The sequence below is a fragment of the Schistocerca cancellata genome, chromosome 5 (assembly GCF_023864275.1).
Source record: "Schistocerca cancellata isolate TAMUIC-IGC-003103 chromosome 5, iqSchCanc2.1, whole genome shotgun sequence".
Lineage (NCBI taxonomy): Eukaryota > Metazoa > Arthropoda > Insecta > Orthoptera > Acrididae > Schistocerca > Schistocerca cancellata.
Window position 1 is genome coordinate 452,267,998 of NC_064630.1, and position 14,919 is coordinate 452,282,916.

The following is a 14,919-nucleotide window of genomic DNA, read 5'->3' on the forward strand; positions in this document are numbered from 1 at the left end:
CTGGGACAATTAATTCACGGTGTTCTTATTTCAATTTCCAGGAGTGTATTTACGTTATCAGCGAAAAAAATGTTTAGAATTTTTCTAAATTCTTTAAGACGTGATCATTGTCTTCGCTTTTAAGCTGGAGATAGATGGTGTAGGACTGGTAGCCAGAAGGTGTGAATATTCTTAACCGTGCCCAATATTAATCGAAGCGTGGGACATATTTCGATGTCTGTTTCCATGGTGAAAGGGCCCTTGAGCGAGGTTTCTCAATTAGTCTTTCTCCTCTCTCATTACCCCGTAAGGCTTTCGTCTACTCAATCCCCTATCACTACTAGGTTTCCATCTTCACTTACGCACTGTATTGCCCATTCAATATCCTCATATACTTCCTCTGTCTTTTAATCTTTAGCTTGCGACGTAGGCATCTATACCTGCCCACAGTACCTCATCCTCTGTCTTACCTTCCTGTTCATAAAAATTTCTACTGCGTTTTACTATTTTCTGATGCTGGTGATACTACCCTGCACTCGTCTGAATAATTGTCTTCCTTTCCGCTCCAGCTACGTGTGATATTTGTAGAAGGATTGGTCATTTAGCGCACGACTGTTATGAATCGTGTTGGGCCATGCTCCTCATCGTGAATGGCGACCGCAGCGCTCTCCAGGTGGCAACTCTTGGTTGCGTCTGGCACACAGCTCACATAGTTCACGTAAATGGACGTAAAATATCCGCGTTCATTCTGTTAGCGAGTGTCACAGAAGAGGATACTGGACTCGTTGCCTGGTAGAGTTCCTCGAAGAAAAACACCATATGATTCTGTACAACGGTCTGGGGTACATACTAGCTGGAGTTATTTGTTAACTCAATTGAAAACCCACATCAGTTTAGTTTTTAAATTGAGCGGAGGAGGTCCTACTGATATATCATCATATTTTTATGCGAAAAATCTTTATGCTTTTTAAATAAAACAAACCTATCAACATTCTATGTCTTTATTGTTCATGTCTACATATTTACTTCTCAATATAGTCACCATGGTGACGACACATTTCTCCCAACGAGAGAAGAGTTTCTTGATTCAGTTACTGTAGAATGTGTGACTTTGTTGACGGAACGATAATATGACCTCTGCTTGCACCGCTTCATTATTATAAAAGTCAAATCCTCGAAGGAGTTATTCAAGTTCTGGAAACAGATGAAAATCGTATGGAACCAAGGAGGAACGGTATGGATCATCGATGGCAGTGAGCGCAAGGCATCGGTTTGTTGCAAATGACACAGTGCTCGTGTGTGGTCTAGCACTGTGATCGTGAAGGAGAGGGTGCTTCACGTGTGGACTAACGTTTTCTGCAGTTAGAAATTCGATTACAGCTCCCTGTCTCTCAAGCACAGACGTACTTATGTAACACACCGCCATGTTACGTGATACAGTTCAGAGCCCTCTAGCGACAGAGGGTTGCAGTTTAAAGCAAAATAGCTCTGCTACCTCTAACATTGGAGTATACTTATCGTTACTGCTGTTGCTAAGAATGTAGCGTATGTGACTTTTAGAGGTAGTAGTATGGAGCAAAACATGAACAAATATCTAATAAACATGGGCTATAAAATGCATACCTGGAAGCTATGAGAACCTGTTCATCTGTGCTTCTGTGAAACACGTCTCCTCTATTGAACAAGTGTTCATAGCTGTTAAGGTATGCATTTTAGAGTCCATGTTTACTGCACATTTTTATTGTTTGTGTCCATACTACCACCTCTGAAAGTTGCCTACGCTACAATCTTAGCAACAACAGCATTGGTACACGCATTTCACTGTCAAAGGTATCAGAATGATTTTTGTTTATAATTTAGGACTTATTCTTTTCCGGTACAGGGACCCTTATCTCAAACTGATACATTTATCTTTTTCCGTCATCCTTGAAACATCATCACTAAATCATCCTCTATATACATACATTTACAGACACCGGCGTCTATAACTTGGACGCTCTGTAGCGTCGTTGTATGACCCTTCCGGAGATGAGTACCAATGTAAAACTTGATCTAGTGAGTTCCCTCTAAAACCTGTAGAAGTGTGTAACATGAATTGTGAAATATCCTATATGTTTCAACCTAAGTGATTCGTTTCGTAATTTCATTCCGATGGAAGGAGATTTTTTTTGAAGCTGCTCACCATAGCTGAAAGAGATATTTACCAGCAACATACAGACATGAGACTGTACATAAAACCAAGAAATAGACACAAATACTTTAGAGAATGTTCCACAATAACAAAAAAGTCCAGTGTGTAACTTGTGTAGGCTTTGTTCACTTTCTAACGAAGACCGGCCGTCGCGTCAAGACATCTAGCTACGGAGAAAACATTCCAGTCCCTCGTCTATGGAAAAAGAATTACAACAAATACAGTATTTATAATAAATAAATAAATCGGTGCATATTCGAGAGATCATCAATGTATTGTTGCTTTCAAACAGCTTATACTCATACCACGTATTCTATAGCAAAAAATGCCAACAGATACGGATTACATCTCCAAACAATGTGGCGGCTCCTAAGTACTGCTTGTGATGTAAAACCGGTGCCACATGTAACTGGCACGAGGAAAAAATCTGGCATGCCCGATTCTCAATTTCGCTCTTCGCAGGGTAGTGGAACCAGGAATTCCACGCTGTGGCGTCTTCAGCTCCTCATTCACATACGTTTTCACGTCCTGTGACAGGACTGCTTTAAGTACTGTGACATCTCTAATAATGAATTTCCTGATATTTGTGGTATCGTTGTACTTGTTTGCACTAGAAGTTGTTGCCATGCAGAGCATTGTTCTCTAGTGGCCACTTGTGTTAACCTTTTTGGATTGTCAAAAGACTGTACCGAAAGCAATCAGAGGACCTGTAAGACAATTATGTTATGTGGGCTCCAAGCATATGCAGGTTGTTCGGATGATGTTGAGCATGGTAGTACGTATCAGTGAACTTGTGAGCGGTACGAGTGAGTATGGGATCAGCAGAGCCCTACTTGCAGCAACATACGACGATTCAGTGCATCTCAGCGATGTGTTGCTATCGCACGCGATATGCAGATCGTCATGGCCATCGTCTAAGACTTAGAGTCGGTTTTAAAAGACACTGGTAGCGAAGCAGGTGACATTGAACGTTTACCCAATGAAATGGCTTGCAATGTAGTACGTATCACATATTCTAATGACTTTGATCACTTAGAAAATTTAAATAGCGTAGAGAATGCAGAATTTAGAACTATATTTTGGTATTTATATCCTCGAGCCAATATTGAAGTCTACCGGAGAAATATAGTGTCCCTGATAAGAATTTGTGTGCTCGTGTATAGACTCTTAACAGCATTTATGAGATGAAATAGATAACCTCGTTCAGCGACGATAGTCCATAGTGTTTCTCGATTCACATACTCGAGTGCCTTCTCAAAATCTACGAAAGCAAGATGAGGTTCCTACAGAATTCTCTTCTCTTTCCTAAAACTTACATAGTCTAAAAACATTATCGATAGTCGATCGTCCTTGTCTAAATCCTGACTGTTCTTCAGATATTAGCTTTTCCATGATATTTTTAAGTCTGGCATTCAGGATTTATAGACTGAATCCAGGAGTGTTATATTTCGAGAGTTACTACATTAATTTTTATAGCCATTTTTAAAAATAGATGCAACTTTAGCTCTTAGTCCTGTTCATATTATTCTCCAATCCCGATTAAATGCGTAACGAAACCTTAGATCTAGGAATAAACTTCAGTAATGCCACTATTCCATATTAATACCATCTAACCAGAGACTTTCCTATTTTTGTAGCTGTTAGAGCTTCCGTCAGTTCTCTCATATCAGTATCATCCAGGCCCCATTGCGTCATTCAGTTCAGATAACGCATGAATTAAAATATCACTATACCACCGTCTGTTATAATGAGCTTTACATCCGTACTCTCCTACATCATTAACACGTATATGATCATTTTCCTGTCTGCTGAGTGGTTTCCTCGCTCAATAGGCGATAGGCTGTCTGCCACGTAAAACATATTCTAAATGGCTAATAAAGCGTTCCCATGATTCTTGGCGTGTTTTACGTATGTTCTCTGCATTATTTGTTTTCTCTATGTATTTAGACGTGGGCAGACGTTTATGGTCACTATTCCTTGCAGAGTAGATGCAAAAGTACTGGCTGCGATAAAATGATGAATCTCTTCCGTTATGATCTGGAGAATGGGAGAGATGCAGACGTTCTGTAGTCGAACATGCAGCTTCAATGCGACTCTTTCCCGTTGCATTTCCTCGACTCGTTGCCACCAATATAGATGACGGTGCCTAATTGGAGTTACGGTGATGAAGGCGTTTTGAAGTACCCGGCGTCTCCATCAAACAATGGTACGTCGTAACGAGATACAAGTCCAAACCCGAAAAAAGGATCATGAATAATATACAACACTCAATAAAAGCATGTTTATTACACACACGAATGTTAGCCAGACCACAAAAGACCTCGTGAACGGAGTGTGGAGTTATTTACACAACCGTCGAATATTCCAGAAAATTAATGTTGATACAACCATCGAGTATTCCACATATACAAAGACTACAAACATAATATGTTTAAAGAACCTTCCAGAAATATTAAGTACGAAATAAGAAATAATTGCTGGTGGACGAGTTTGAACTGGCAACCCGTATCTGTAAGCTAGCGACGTTAACCACTACACCATACTGCATACACCGCAACTGGTGGCAACATGTCTGAGATGTTAGTCCCACTGGCACATCCACATTGTCATGTTTGACAGGACTCTGGCAATAACGACTGATGTATTAAAGACAGTCAAATGAAATGGAGATGGAGACAGATGGGAAAAAGGTATGTAAAGTGTTCATTATTTCAAAAGTAATCGCCGTAACAGCTAATAAATTTACCACGTAGTGAGACAAGACTGTCAACACCTTCATGGGAAATGTTTGCTGTCGCCTAGAGTACAACAATTGTACTCCTGTTTGCATCTCATTAACCAAAGTAAACTGATGTCGGTAAATGCCTTTCTACAGCACTCCAAAAATTTGGAAATCGCGTGGGCAGAGACTGGGACTATATGGAGGATTTGTAAGGGCTTCCTGGTAAAGCTTCTGCAGCGTAGTTGGCATAACCTTTGTTGGGTCTTTCTGTTGCCGAGATAGTATCGACTATCCTGCAGCGTGAATGTTCCTGTTTCAGTGCTGGATAGAGGCAGGGATCGAGGCCTACTCAGTCTGCTATCAAATTACCGTGGATCTTTTCCGTGGGTAAAAGGCGGCCCGGGGTATAGGCCCGCAAACCCTCCCCCTCTTAGTGCCGCTGCGACAAAGGCTGGATTCTAATCACCGTCAGGCCAATAGCCCGATCGCCAATAGCCCGATCACGGGTGTGAACCATTCTGTGCAATCCTTTTCGGATTCCTGTTAGGACAATTTAGTCAGAAAAGAATAACATGCACTAAGGGGGACGTTCGTGAAAAACACACACTGTGTAAAAAATGAATCACATCCACAATTTCGACAGTACGGCAATGAAATAGTGTACCATGCTTTACATGATATTAACATTTTTAGTATTAATTTCTTTCGATTACACGTATAACTTTCTATGGAATTTAAACATTTTGTTTAAAAAAAATGCACCTTTTTCTCAGAAACTACTCAACAGACTTCAACAAGATTTTCTCTGTTTAACCTCTTTTCAATCAGCAATAGTCTGTCGTAAGGTTCTTTGAAGATAACACAATAGGGAATATATGGAACAGGAAAATTTTAATATTTTTTAAAAATTATGATTTTATAAATATAATATAAAATTCATCCAAAATTCTAAGCACTGCGTCCCATATCTCAGCTTTCACTTAGAATTTGAAAATGTACATTTGAGATAACTTTTATTAGGTTTATAAAAAGGAATGTACAAAATTTCATAGTTCTAGCCTTCTTACTCGTAGATTCCGAGACAAATGTACATAAATTTTGTAAGACGTATGCGTTGCCGGCGATGGGCGAGGCATGGCAGAGTCTCTGGTCAGAGACTCTGCCATGCCTCGCCCATCGCCGGCAACGCATACGTCTTACAATTTTAAAGAAACATAATTTTCAGGATTTTTGATTTAAAGTTCAGCGTGACGTTTCTTCTTATGCCACGTCTTTAGACTGCCCCAGGTTTGTACTCAAGGTCTTGTTTCCCCTCAAGGTTTCTGTTTTGCTTTCTTGTTTTCTGCCATCTTACCTTTCCAGGGACTTTAACCGATATTTCAGTTAGAGAGTGGTGCTGTATATCATCTTTCCCCTAAATACTAAAGTTAAAATATTCTGGGTTGTTAGGCCGCGTCACACGAGTGTTCTTACACAACTGGGGCATCGGAAGGTCTTGAAGAGGATCCCAGCAGAGGGGTCGAAAGGTCGATTATTTTAGAGGAAATATGACGCGGCCTAACAACCCAGAAGATTTTAACTTTAATGGAAACTGCCACGAACCTTGCATGCTTTTCTAAAGATTGTTAGAGTAAAATTTCCTATCTTAAAGCCCATTGTCACTAATACCTTCATCCTCCCTATAGTACCATCATTAAAGATCGGCATCTTGCGTTACAAATATGATAACTGTAGGAGATGAAAACATGGTACCTAGGGCAACGTTTCCATGTGAATGAATTTAGAGACATATTTGGATTCTCCCAGATGCCATGAACTAACCGCTTTAGAAGTTCAGGATAGACTACGAGACTATAATTGGATATTTACACTAGCTAATGTGGCACAGATGATGAATGAGATATTCGTATGTTGATCATGTGGAAATATACAGCCCGTACTGCCTTTCCATGTCATTTACACTGGATGTATTATGTCCGATAACTTTGCCACGTCCGTGAGTAGCACAAAGCAAAATAAGAATTGATTCTTCATTAGCGAAGCAGCTGTTTTGTTAATGTTTCTTAAATGCAGACTAGAGCCACAGATGATCTATAAAACTGAAGAGTACACACCACGGCCTTCTAGAAGTATCCGGTGCAAATTTGTTTGAAAGTAATATACAGAATCGCAGTTCACTGAGCTAGTATCGAAGGGTTGCTGCAAAAAGTGGGCGTGGCGGTAAGGTCGTATCACATACTTATTTATTTTTCTGCTACTGTGGATGAGATTTCTTCATTGAAACTTTGGAAACGTTATTTTCTTCAGTTCTACTACTAAAAAATATAATGAAAATTGACATTTTCAGTCAATTCCATGAACATCCCTCCCCTTAATTGCAAACTGAAGCGAGGATAATTCCAAATCAACTGTGGAATAAAATTGATGCAGCGATTACTTAATAGATTTATTTTAAGGAATATGATATTTTGCAGGTACACAAAGACATAAATGGTTAATCCATGACGCAAGAGATTATAGAATCTGAAATCTAATTACAAAATCTGTGGTGTCAAAAATAAAGTGATAAAGCAGCATAGTATTTTGTGATGGTGCCCTTCCTCTCATGGTACAGGAATACATTGAGCAGTAATATTCATTTACTAAAGTTCATGGCGTCTCGGAAGATTGATAAACATTACTGAGGTCTCTGATAGTGTTTCTTGAACTAGATTTATTCGAAGAATTTATGGCAAAATTATGTCTTTTGTCGCATCCCAGTGCGAGTTTCTGAGACCGAATTACATGTGTACCAGTAAAAACTTACTTAAAAGATGTAGTGCTTTTGTAGCGGGTATTGTGATTCTGCTGCAGACTGCAGAATAACAATCTATAGCATTACAATCAGTTATTCTTTCAAAAATTTCTAGCGCTGTAACTTATTTCGGAAATTCTCAAATACTGCGCCTCACAGCTAGTTCCAATTCAAAATAAATATTGTGGTCGGAAATCTGCTATTAACTGCGTTGTAGGTAACCAAAAGATTCTTTAAGAGTGTCATAATTTTTGCTGTTGTAATAGAGAGTTAAAAATGCCTATTTGAAACAATCAGTCAGGTCCAGTTTTGCCATACTCCTATCGGACAGTTACACATCTACAGCCACAGATGATTTTGCAATTTATAACGAATGAATTATTTTACCTACAGTGTGAGGTACCTGTGTAGCCGCCTTTCCGAGACGGCTGTATGTATGCAACTTATAGGGCATTAAAGGATATTGTTTATCTTATGTACTTTACTAATATTTAGTCTCTGACATGTAAAACGTTCACATCAAATTTCTCGTTGTACAATTTACGTATAAAATACGTTTTGTAAGATATGGTTGAATAAACGGTTATCCGAATTCCGATGACAGTAAAATATTATCTGCCTACGAGGCAAATAAAGGTACAGGCAATTCAACAATGATGGCATAACATATAAGGCTGTTTCTAAAGAATTACGTGAAATAGTACAATAATTTACAAAATTTGTCCTGCTTTTAGATTATTTCTAAATAGAAAATGACAATTTTGGGTGGAATTCTATAACAATATAAATTGGAACTGATAAACTGAAAAATGAAATAAAACACTTGCAACAACTCCCACGCTAATAAATAATGTCAAAATGTAAATAAAATAATACTTCACAGTAAATAACCGGTAAAGAACTTAATTATAACCTACTGTAAGAATATAGGCACGAAAAAGTGCAGCAGAAACAATCGTATTGTGAATAGAAGTTTAGGACATGAAACTGCAAATAACGACAACATGAAGATCCATAAATTGTCATGAAGATGCAAATAAAATAATAAAACACTGTAAATAATCAGTACAGACGTAATTACAACCTAACGTAACAAAAGAAGCACAAAGAAATGTAGTGAAATTAGTCATACCCTAAATAGAGGTTAAGGACATGTAATAGCAAATAGCGAGAAGGTTACGGATCGATAAATTATCAAGAAAGTGATTAATTAAAGTAGGAGTAGGGTATCACAATAAAACCTTTTAATAATTTAATATCTTAAACAACGTTATGTTGAGCACGGACTGCAAGAGAGAATCAGTTAAATACTCAAAGTGCATTACACTAGTACTTAAATGTCTACAGTAGTCAGGCCAGCATTGCATATTATATTTTGTAAACTATAGTTGTGGAGAAATGTGGTGAAATTGCAGTATAGATCTACAGATTATCTTTCGTAAAATTAGTTTGGTCGGTCGCTTTGAAGCCTGCCTCGCTATGCAACCCTTTTGACGTAAGTGTTGCACGGGTTGACGGATCTACTACATGTAGGCGTTTACTGTTCAGCGTTAATCCCCTTTTAGAGTATCTACGAATCTTTTGATTCCACATTCTGAAATAATTATTTTCATAGATTGCCGCATGCTCTAAAACAATTATTATCTATTTCTATTCTTCACTGCTGCAAGGATCTCTACACGAATTCAGAATGTACCTTGAAATAGTGTATTTTGTGAAGAACTACATTTCATACCAAGTACTTTTATCGTCATACTATTACTTGAAAGTTTAGGAAAACTTGGAGTATCTGGTAACACTGTCTAATGTTTTAGTCTGGTTCAAAACAAAGTTTGTTGATATACTGTCATTCATTAAAATAAAATTCAAGTAACACAGGACGATATTAATTGTTAATTAGTTTGTCTTATCACCGCCATTTACTAGCAGAAAAATATTAAAACCAAATGTGGAAATACATGGGTGTCTCTGCTAAAATAGAAATTCTGTCATGTTTTACGTAAACGAGGACCGCAGAATACACTTCCTGTTTCACTGCTGATCAAGCATTAGCTATTTTACTTTTGTTAAAATAAAAAACACAGTTTTGCAAAGCAAGGAAGCAGACCTTAAGAACAGAATTTTTTAAAAATTGTGTGCGCCTGCGACATGATCTCTAGAAGTCCTTGAAGAAGATGGAATTTCGGAGGGTTGTGTGCCAAGTTTCATAAGCAAACCAGTTTACTTAGTTGACTGAAGACTAATGCTGTGGTATAAAAATGCTTTTCAATGACTGATTACATTGAGAGAGAAGGGAGAAGCTGAAACCAGTGTCGGCACATAGCGTAACTTAGTCACTGTATGAGGGGCGAGTATAATGTGTCAGCCCATCAGACGAGTCTCATACTGGAACCTCTCCTAGCTTCATGAGACACAGAGAAGAAGTTCTAAATTTACAGTACCACGCATATTATCATCTTAATAAACTGTGTGTATCCCATTAACCTTCATCACCTTGCCGAGCAAATCTTCCTGGTCTAAGTTTCTTTCATCACAGGGTTTCGAGGCGGAAATCTCGAACTGCGTGGCACGCATCTGCGATATCAGTCCCAGCTGCTCAGGTGAGCTCAGTCATTGATTGGAGAGGTTCACATACGGAACCTCAGTTCTGTGAGGCAGGCAAGCGGGATGGCGTACGACTTTACATATACACTCTATTTGATACCGTCTGTTTCTCTCTTTCTACTAGCAGTAGCATTAATAGTAATCGTAGTTTCGATACTAGGTGACATCCTTAAACAGGAATTAAAGTTTGTGTATTCTGTTTTCCCAATCCGTGATTCACGTCCACACAATGTTGTACTCCAAACGTATGTTCTGAGAAATATATTCCTTAAATTGGGGCCGAGGTTTTATATTCGTACACTTCTTCTGGCCATCATTGCCCTCTTTCCCCGTCCCAGCACGCTTTTTTATGTCCTCCTTGCTTCGTCCTTAATGTGTTATTTGGCTTGTAAGGTAGCAGAATTACTTCACTTTGTCTACCCCGTGATCGCGAATTGTGATGGCACGTTTATCGCTAATCTCACTTCTTTTACTTCTCACTACCGTCTTCGTTCGTCGGTATATTCTCAATCCGTTGGTTGTGCTCATTAGGCTGTTCTGTCCATTCAACAAGTTCTGCAAGTCTTCCTCACTTCAGATGATATCATGTCTGAATTTAAGGGAAAATGTGTCACTTGCTTTACAACAAAAGATGACGTATCAGTGGGTCCTTTATTACCCCTACGATACAGCTCTGCCTCCCAGACTCAGTGAGATAAATTAGACCACGTTTAAGTAGAATGAGTAACGGAAAATAGAAGTAAAAGAATTCTTAAAGGAGCAGCCTGATTTATGGTCATCAAACACGTTCTGCAGTTAGTGTACTGGAGATGATCACGTACTAGGCATTGTTTCTTATGATGGATTACTCATGCTCCCGACGCCAAAAAATTATTTTCCTTTTTATGTTTGGTCACGTTGATGCCAAACTGGCTGCTCAAATTTACTATGAAGCTAGAATTTTCGCTTCCTGACAAAATATTACGTATTATGTAAGGTCAACGAGTTTCTATTCGGCTATACTCTTAAAGATGCAGTTCACAAACAAATTGGTGAATAAGAAGTCTCCTTGTTCCGACTGGCCTTCTGTTGCACTATTCTAGCGGGGGAAATATGTTCACAGAGTAACACGGTTTTTCCCACGGCAGAAGGTGGATGTGTCGTTAAATAACTATATGACCATTTCTACATCCTTTCAGAAATAGTATTACTAAAATTTCACCGTTAAGGTGGCTTCAAGCACAATATTACACTCACTTACTAACAGGTAATTCAACGTCCCATACATGAGTTTCACGATTTTTCTTGTAAGAGCGGGAAGTAACGCACAACAATTTTATCGCCGAAAAACTTAATAGGCAACGAAATAAAAAAAGTCACCAATGAACTTACATAACCTAATTTTCTACATAGCCACCAACGTTCTCAACACATTTCTCTCATCGTCGTACCAGTTTCCCATGCTCTGTTAGTAGAAGTCCGTTCCTTTGGAGTACAGCTATCTGTAGATTGCTGATTTCACTTCCACATTTGTCGCAAAGTGTTGGCCGGCCAGGAATTTTTTCATGGGACCAAACAGATGAAAGTCCGACGGTACTAGGTCCAAACCGTATGATGGAAACTGGAGCAACTCCCACCCAAATTTGGCGAACAAGAGAGACTACGTGAGGGCGAGCATTGTCATGAAGAAGTTTGACACCGTCAGCATTGATGTTATGGTGTTTGTCACGAAGGGTATGAGGCAATTCAACCACGGTTTTAATATAGGCTGCACCATTCACCGCGGTCCCGTCTTCAGCAAAGTCCACCAATAACACACCATGCATATCCCAGAACACCGTCATGGGGACTTTCATAGCAGACTGAAACACTCTGAATTTGTTTCGTATTGGGGACCAGCTTGTTTCCACTACATAGAGGCCTGATTGGGGCTTTTATTGGTACCCTCAGGGCCCATCACCAATGACGAATCATTTCAGGAAGTCATGCCCTTCTCTGGCGTAGCTCGTTAAGTGAAACAAGCTTTCCATCATTCGCTGACCCTTGTGGTTGTCTAAACCCTTTTCTTATATAACTATAACCGAATCATATGGCCTCGCAGGTACTTCTACTTTTCTAAGATAGCTGGTTTATGTGGCTCTGTTGCTATTTGTGTAGAACCCACAAATTTTTTCGGGTAACAATGTAGGGACAGTTGTTATTGCACCTTAGAAATGTTTCACTTTATATTTCTATTAAGCATCTCTTCGTCAGCTAGAATACATTCCTAACCTTTACTGTGTCATCATGTCATTTCTGATAATCGAAATTTGTACATAATGAAACTGTTCAGGTTGTAAACATGAATAACTTGTTTCAGTACACTATTACAATTTTCGCGGAAAAATCTGCGATTAGGTCTTGAAACACAAGTTTATTTTGTAACCAACAGTGAAAATTTTCAAATATAATTTTGGAATTTTGAAAAATTTTTTAATGGTCCACCCTCTTCTGCTGTCGTATACGAATTTGGAACAACTATTACATAGAGCTTACGCTACTGTGGGATCTATCTATATCCGAATCCCGCTCCAGCTACTGCCGGGTTTGGGTGCTGATGAGTCCTCTCCATTTGGCTCGGTCCTCCCACCACTTTTCTTCCTCCACTTGCTGCCAGGTCACACCTCTCCTTTCAACAGATATTCTCACTCCCATTTTCCACCGTGTTCTTGGGCGCCCTCTAGGTCGTTTCCCATCCATCTTTAGTTCTTCCATAATTTTGGGGAGTCTCTGCCCATGCATCCTCTTAACATGCCCATACCATCTTAATCTCTTTCTTTCAATTTCTTCTCTCATACTTTCTTGTTTGAGGTCCTTTCTAATCTGTACATTCCTTACTCTGTCCATTCTTGTTTTTCCCTTTACTGCTCTGAGAAATTTCTTTTCCCCTGCTTGCAGTCTGCTCCAGTCCCTTTCTTTCATTGTCCATGTTTCTCCACCATAGGTGACAATAGGGAAGTAATAATTCTTATACATCAGGAGTTTTGCTCTTACTGGAACTTCATTATTCCAAATCAGATGTTTTATTGTTTGGTAGAAATTGCCTCCCTTCTGTAACCTCCTATTAATTTCGTTAGTTATTCTTCCATCCCTAGATATTTCACTCCCTAAATAAGTGAAACTTTCTACCACTTTGAGGGGTTCTCCATTCAAGGTAATACTGTGGGATATCAGATAATATTTTAACTGCTGTGTTTGAACAAAACTAGCCTCTTGTAAGTCCGAGGCAAAACTGCTACGGACGTTGTAACCTCCCCACAAAATTCTTTCCTTCACATTTGTAACCTCTCTACAAAATTCTTTCTCATTTTTACCTCCCCACAAAATTTCGTTACCATTTTAGTGTAACCTCAAAACAGAAAAATTCCTAAACCTCTCAATTAAATTGTCGCTCACTTATAACTTTTCAATAATTGACTGTGAATTTAACCTGGTAAATTTTGGACGTCAGCAGTGCTGCGTCATGGCCCTGAAAGACCATTCTGAATAAAAAAGAGAAAAATTCTTACCTCAGTGAAGTCGCCGGATAACGCATATATATCTGCTCTTACAATAATTTTTTTTTAGCACAGCCCTGTGCAATGCTGGCCGATAGATTTGTCATTTATGAAAGGAAGCATCTGATTTTTCTTTTGCAACAATCGGAATGATCATGGATTGGAGAAATTAGTAAATTCTTTAAATTGAAATGAATGCTTGTTAAAAATTACTTCATATGAGAAAGATAATTATTAGGACTTTTTAAAACATTTACATGGGAGTTCAGATAACATTACTAGATATGCACGAGGCTGCTTTTTACCTTATACAATAATACTCAGGCTCCGGCATCGCCGCACCGTGACCAGCCCAGCCAACACGATACACTATACCAGACCAGAGCAGACTGCAGACTAGCCACTAGCAACAACTTACTGCTACAGCTGCACAGTTCCTACTCAGTCAACACTGCTCTCTGGTCAGCGATTCTCTTATACCTTGCATATCGCAGGCAGCGCATGAGCAATACATCGAAATTACATCTGCTCGGACCTCTTACATAACCCTCCACTGGGGGGGGGGGGGGGTGGCAAAAATTTGCGAGCGATCATCGCTGAGTCAATTGGACTTGCCATGAGCAACAAATGTTTCTATAATTTACTTAATTAACTAAGTTTACAGTCACAGAGTATATACATATATATAAGTGCAGAACATGAAATAAAATAGAGTGCACATGCACTGAGTTCAGAACATATCAAGAAATCACAAAATGTATACGCAATGAGTACAAAACATATTAACAAATGACATAAAGTCCACACGCACTGTATATATTTTTACCATGTTACAAGAACTAGGATACGCAATGAGTACAAAACATATTAACAAATGATATAAAGTGCACACGCACTGTATATATTTTTACCATTTTACAAGAACTAGGAAAGGAAAGGGAAGGATTGCATCATGGTTGTAGCACAGTAGGTTGCACGTAGCTGCACTGAAAGTCCATATCTTTCTAGAGAAGCACAACACCAAGTGAGACAATCTGAACTTCTCTTCCCTGAAGTATTAATCAGTGTACCCAAGACACTGAAATGTTATATTAATATTCAATGTATTAATTTG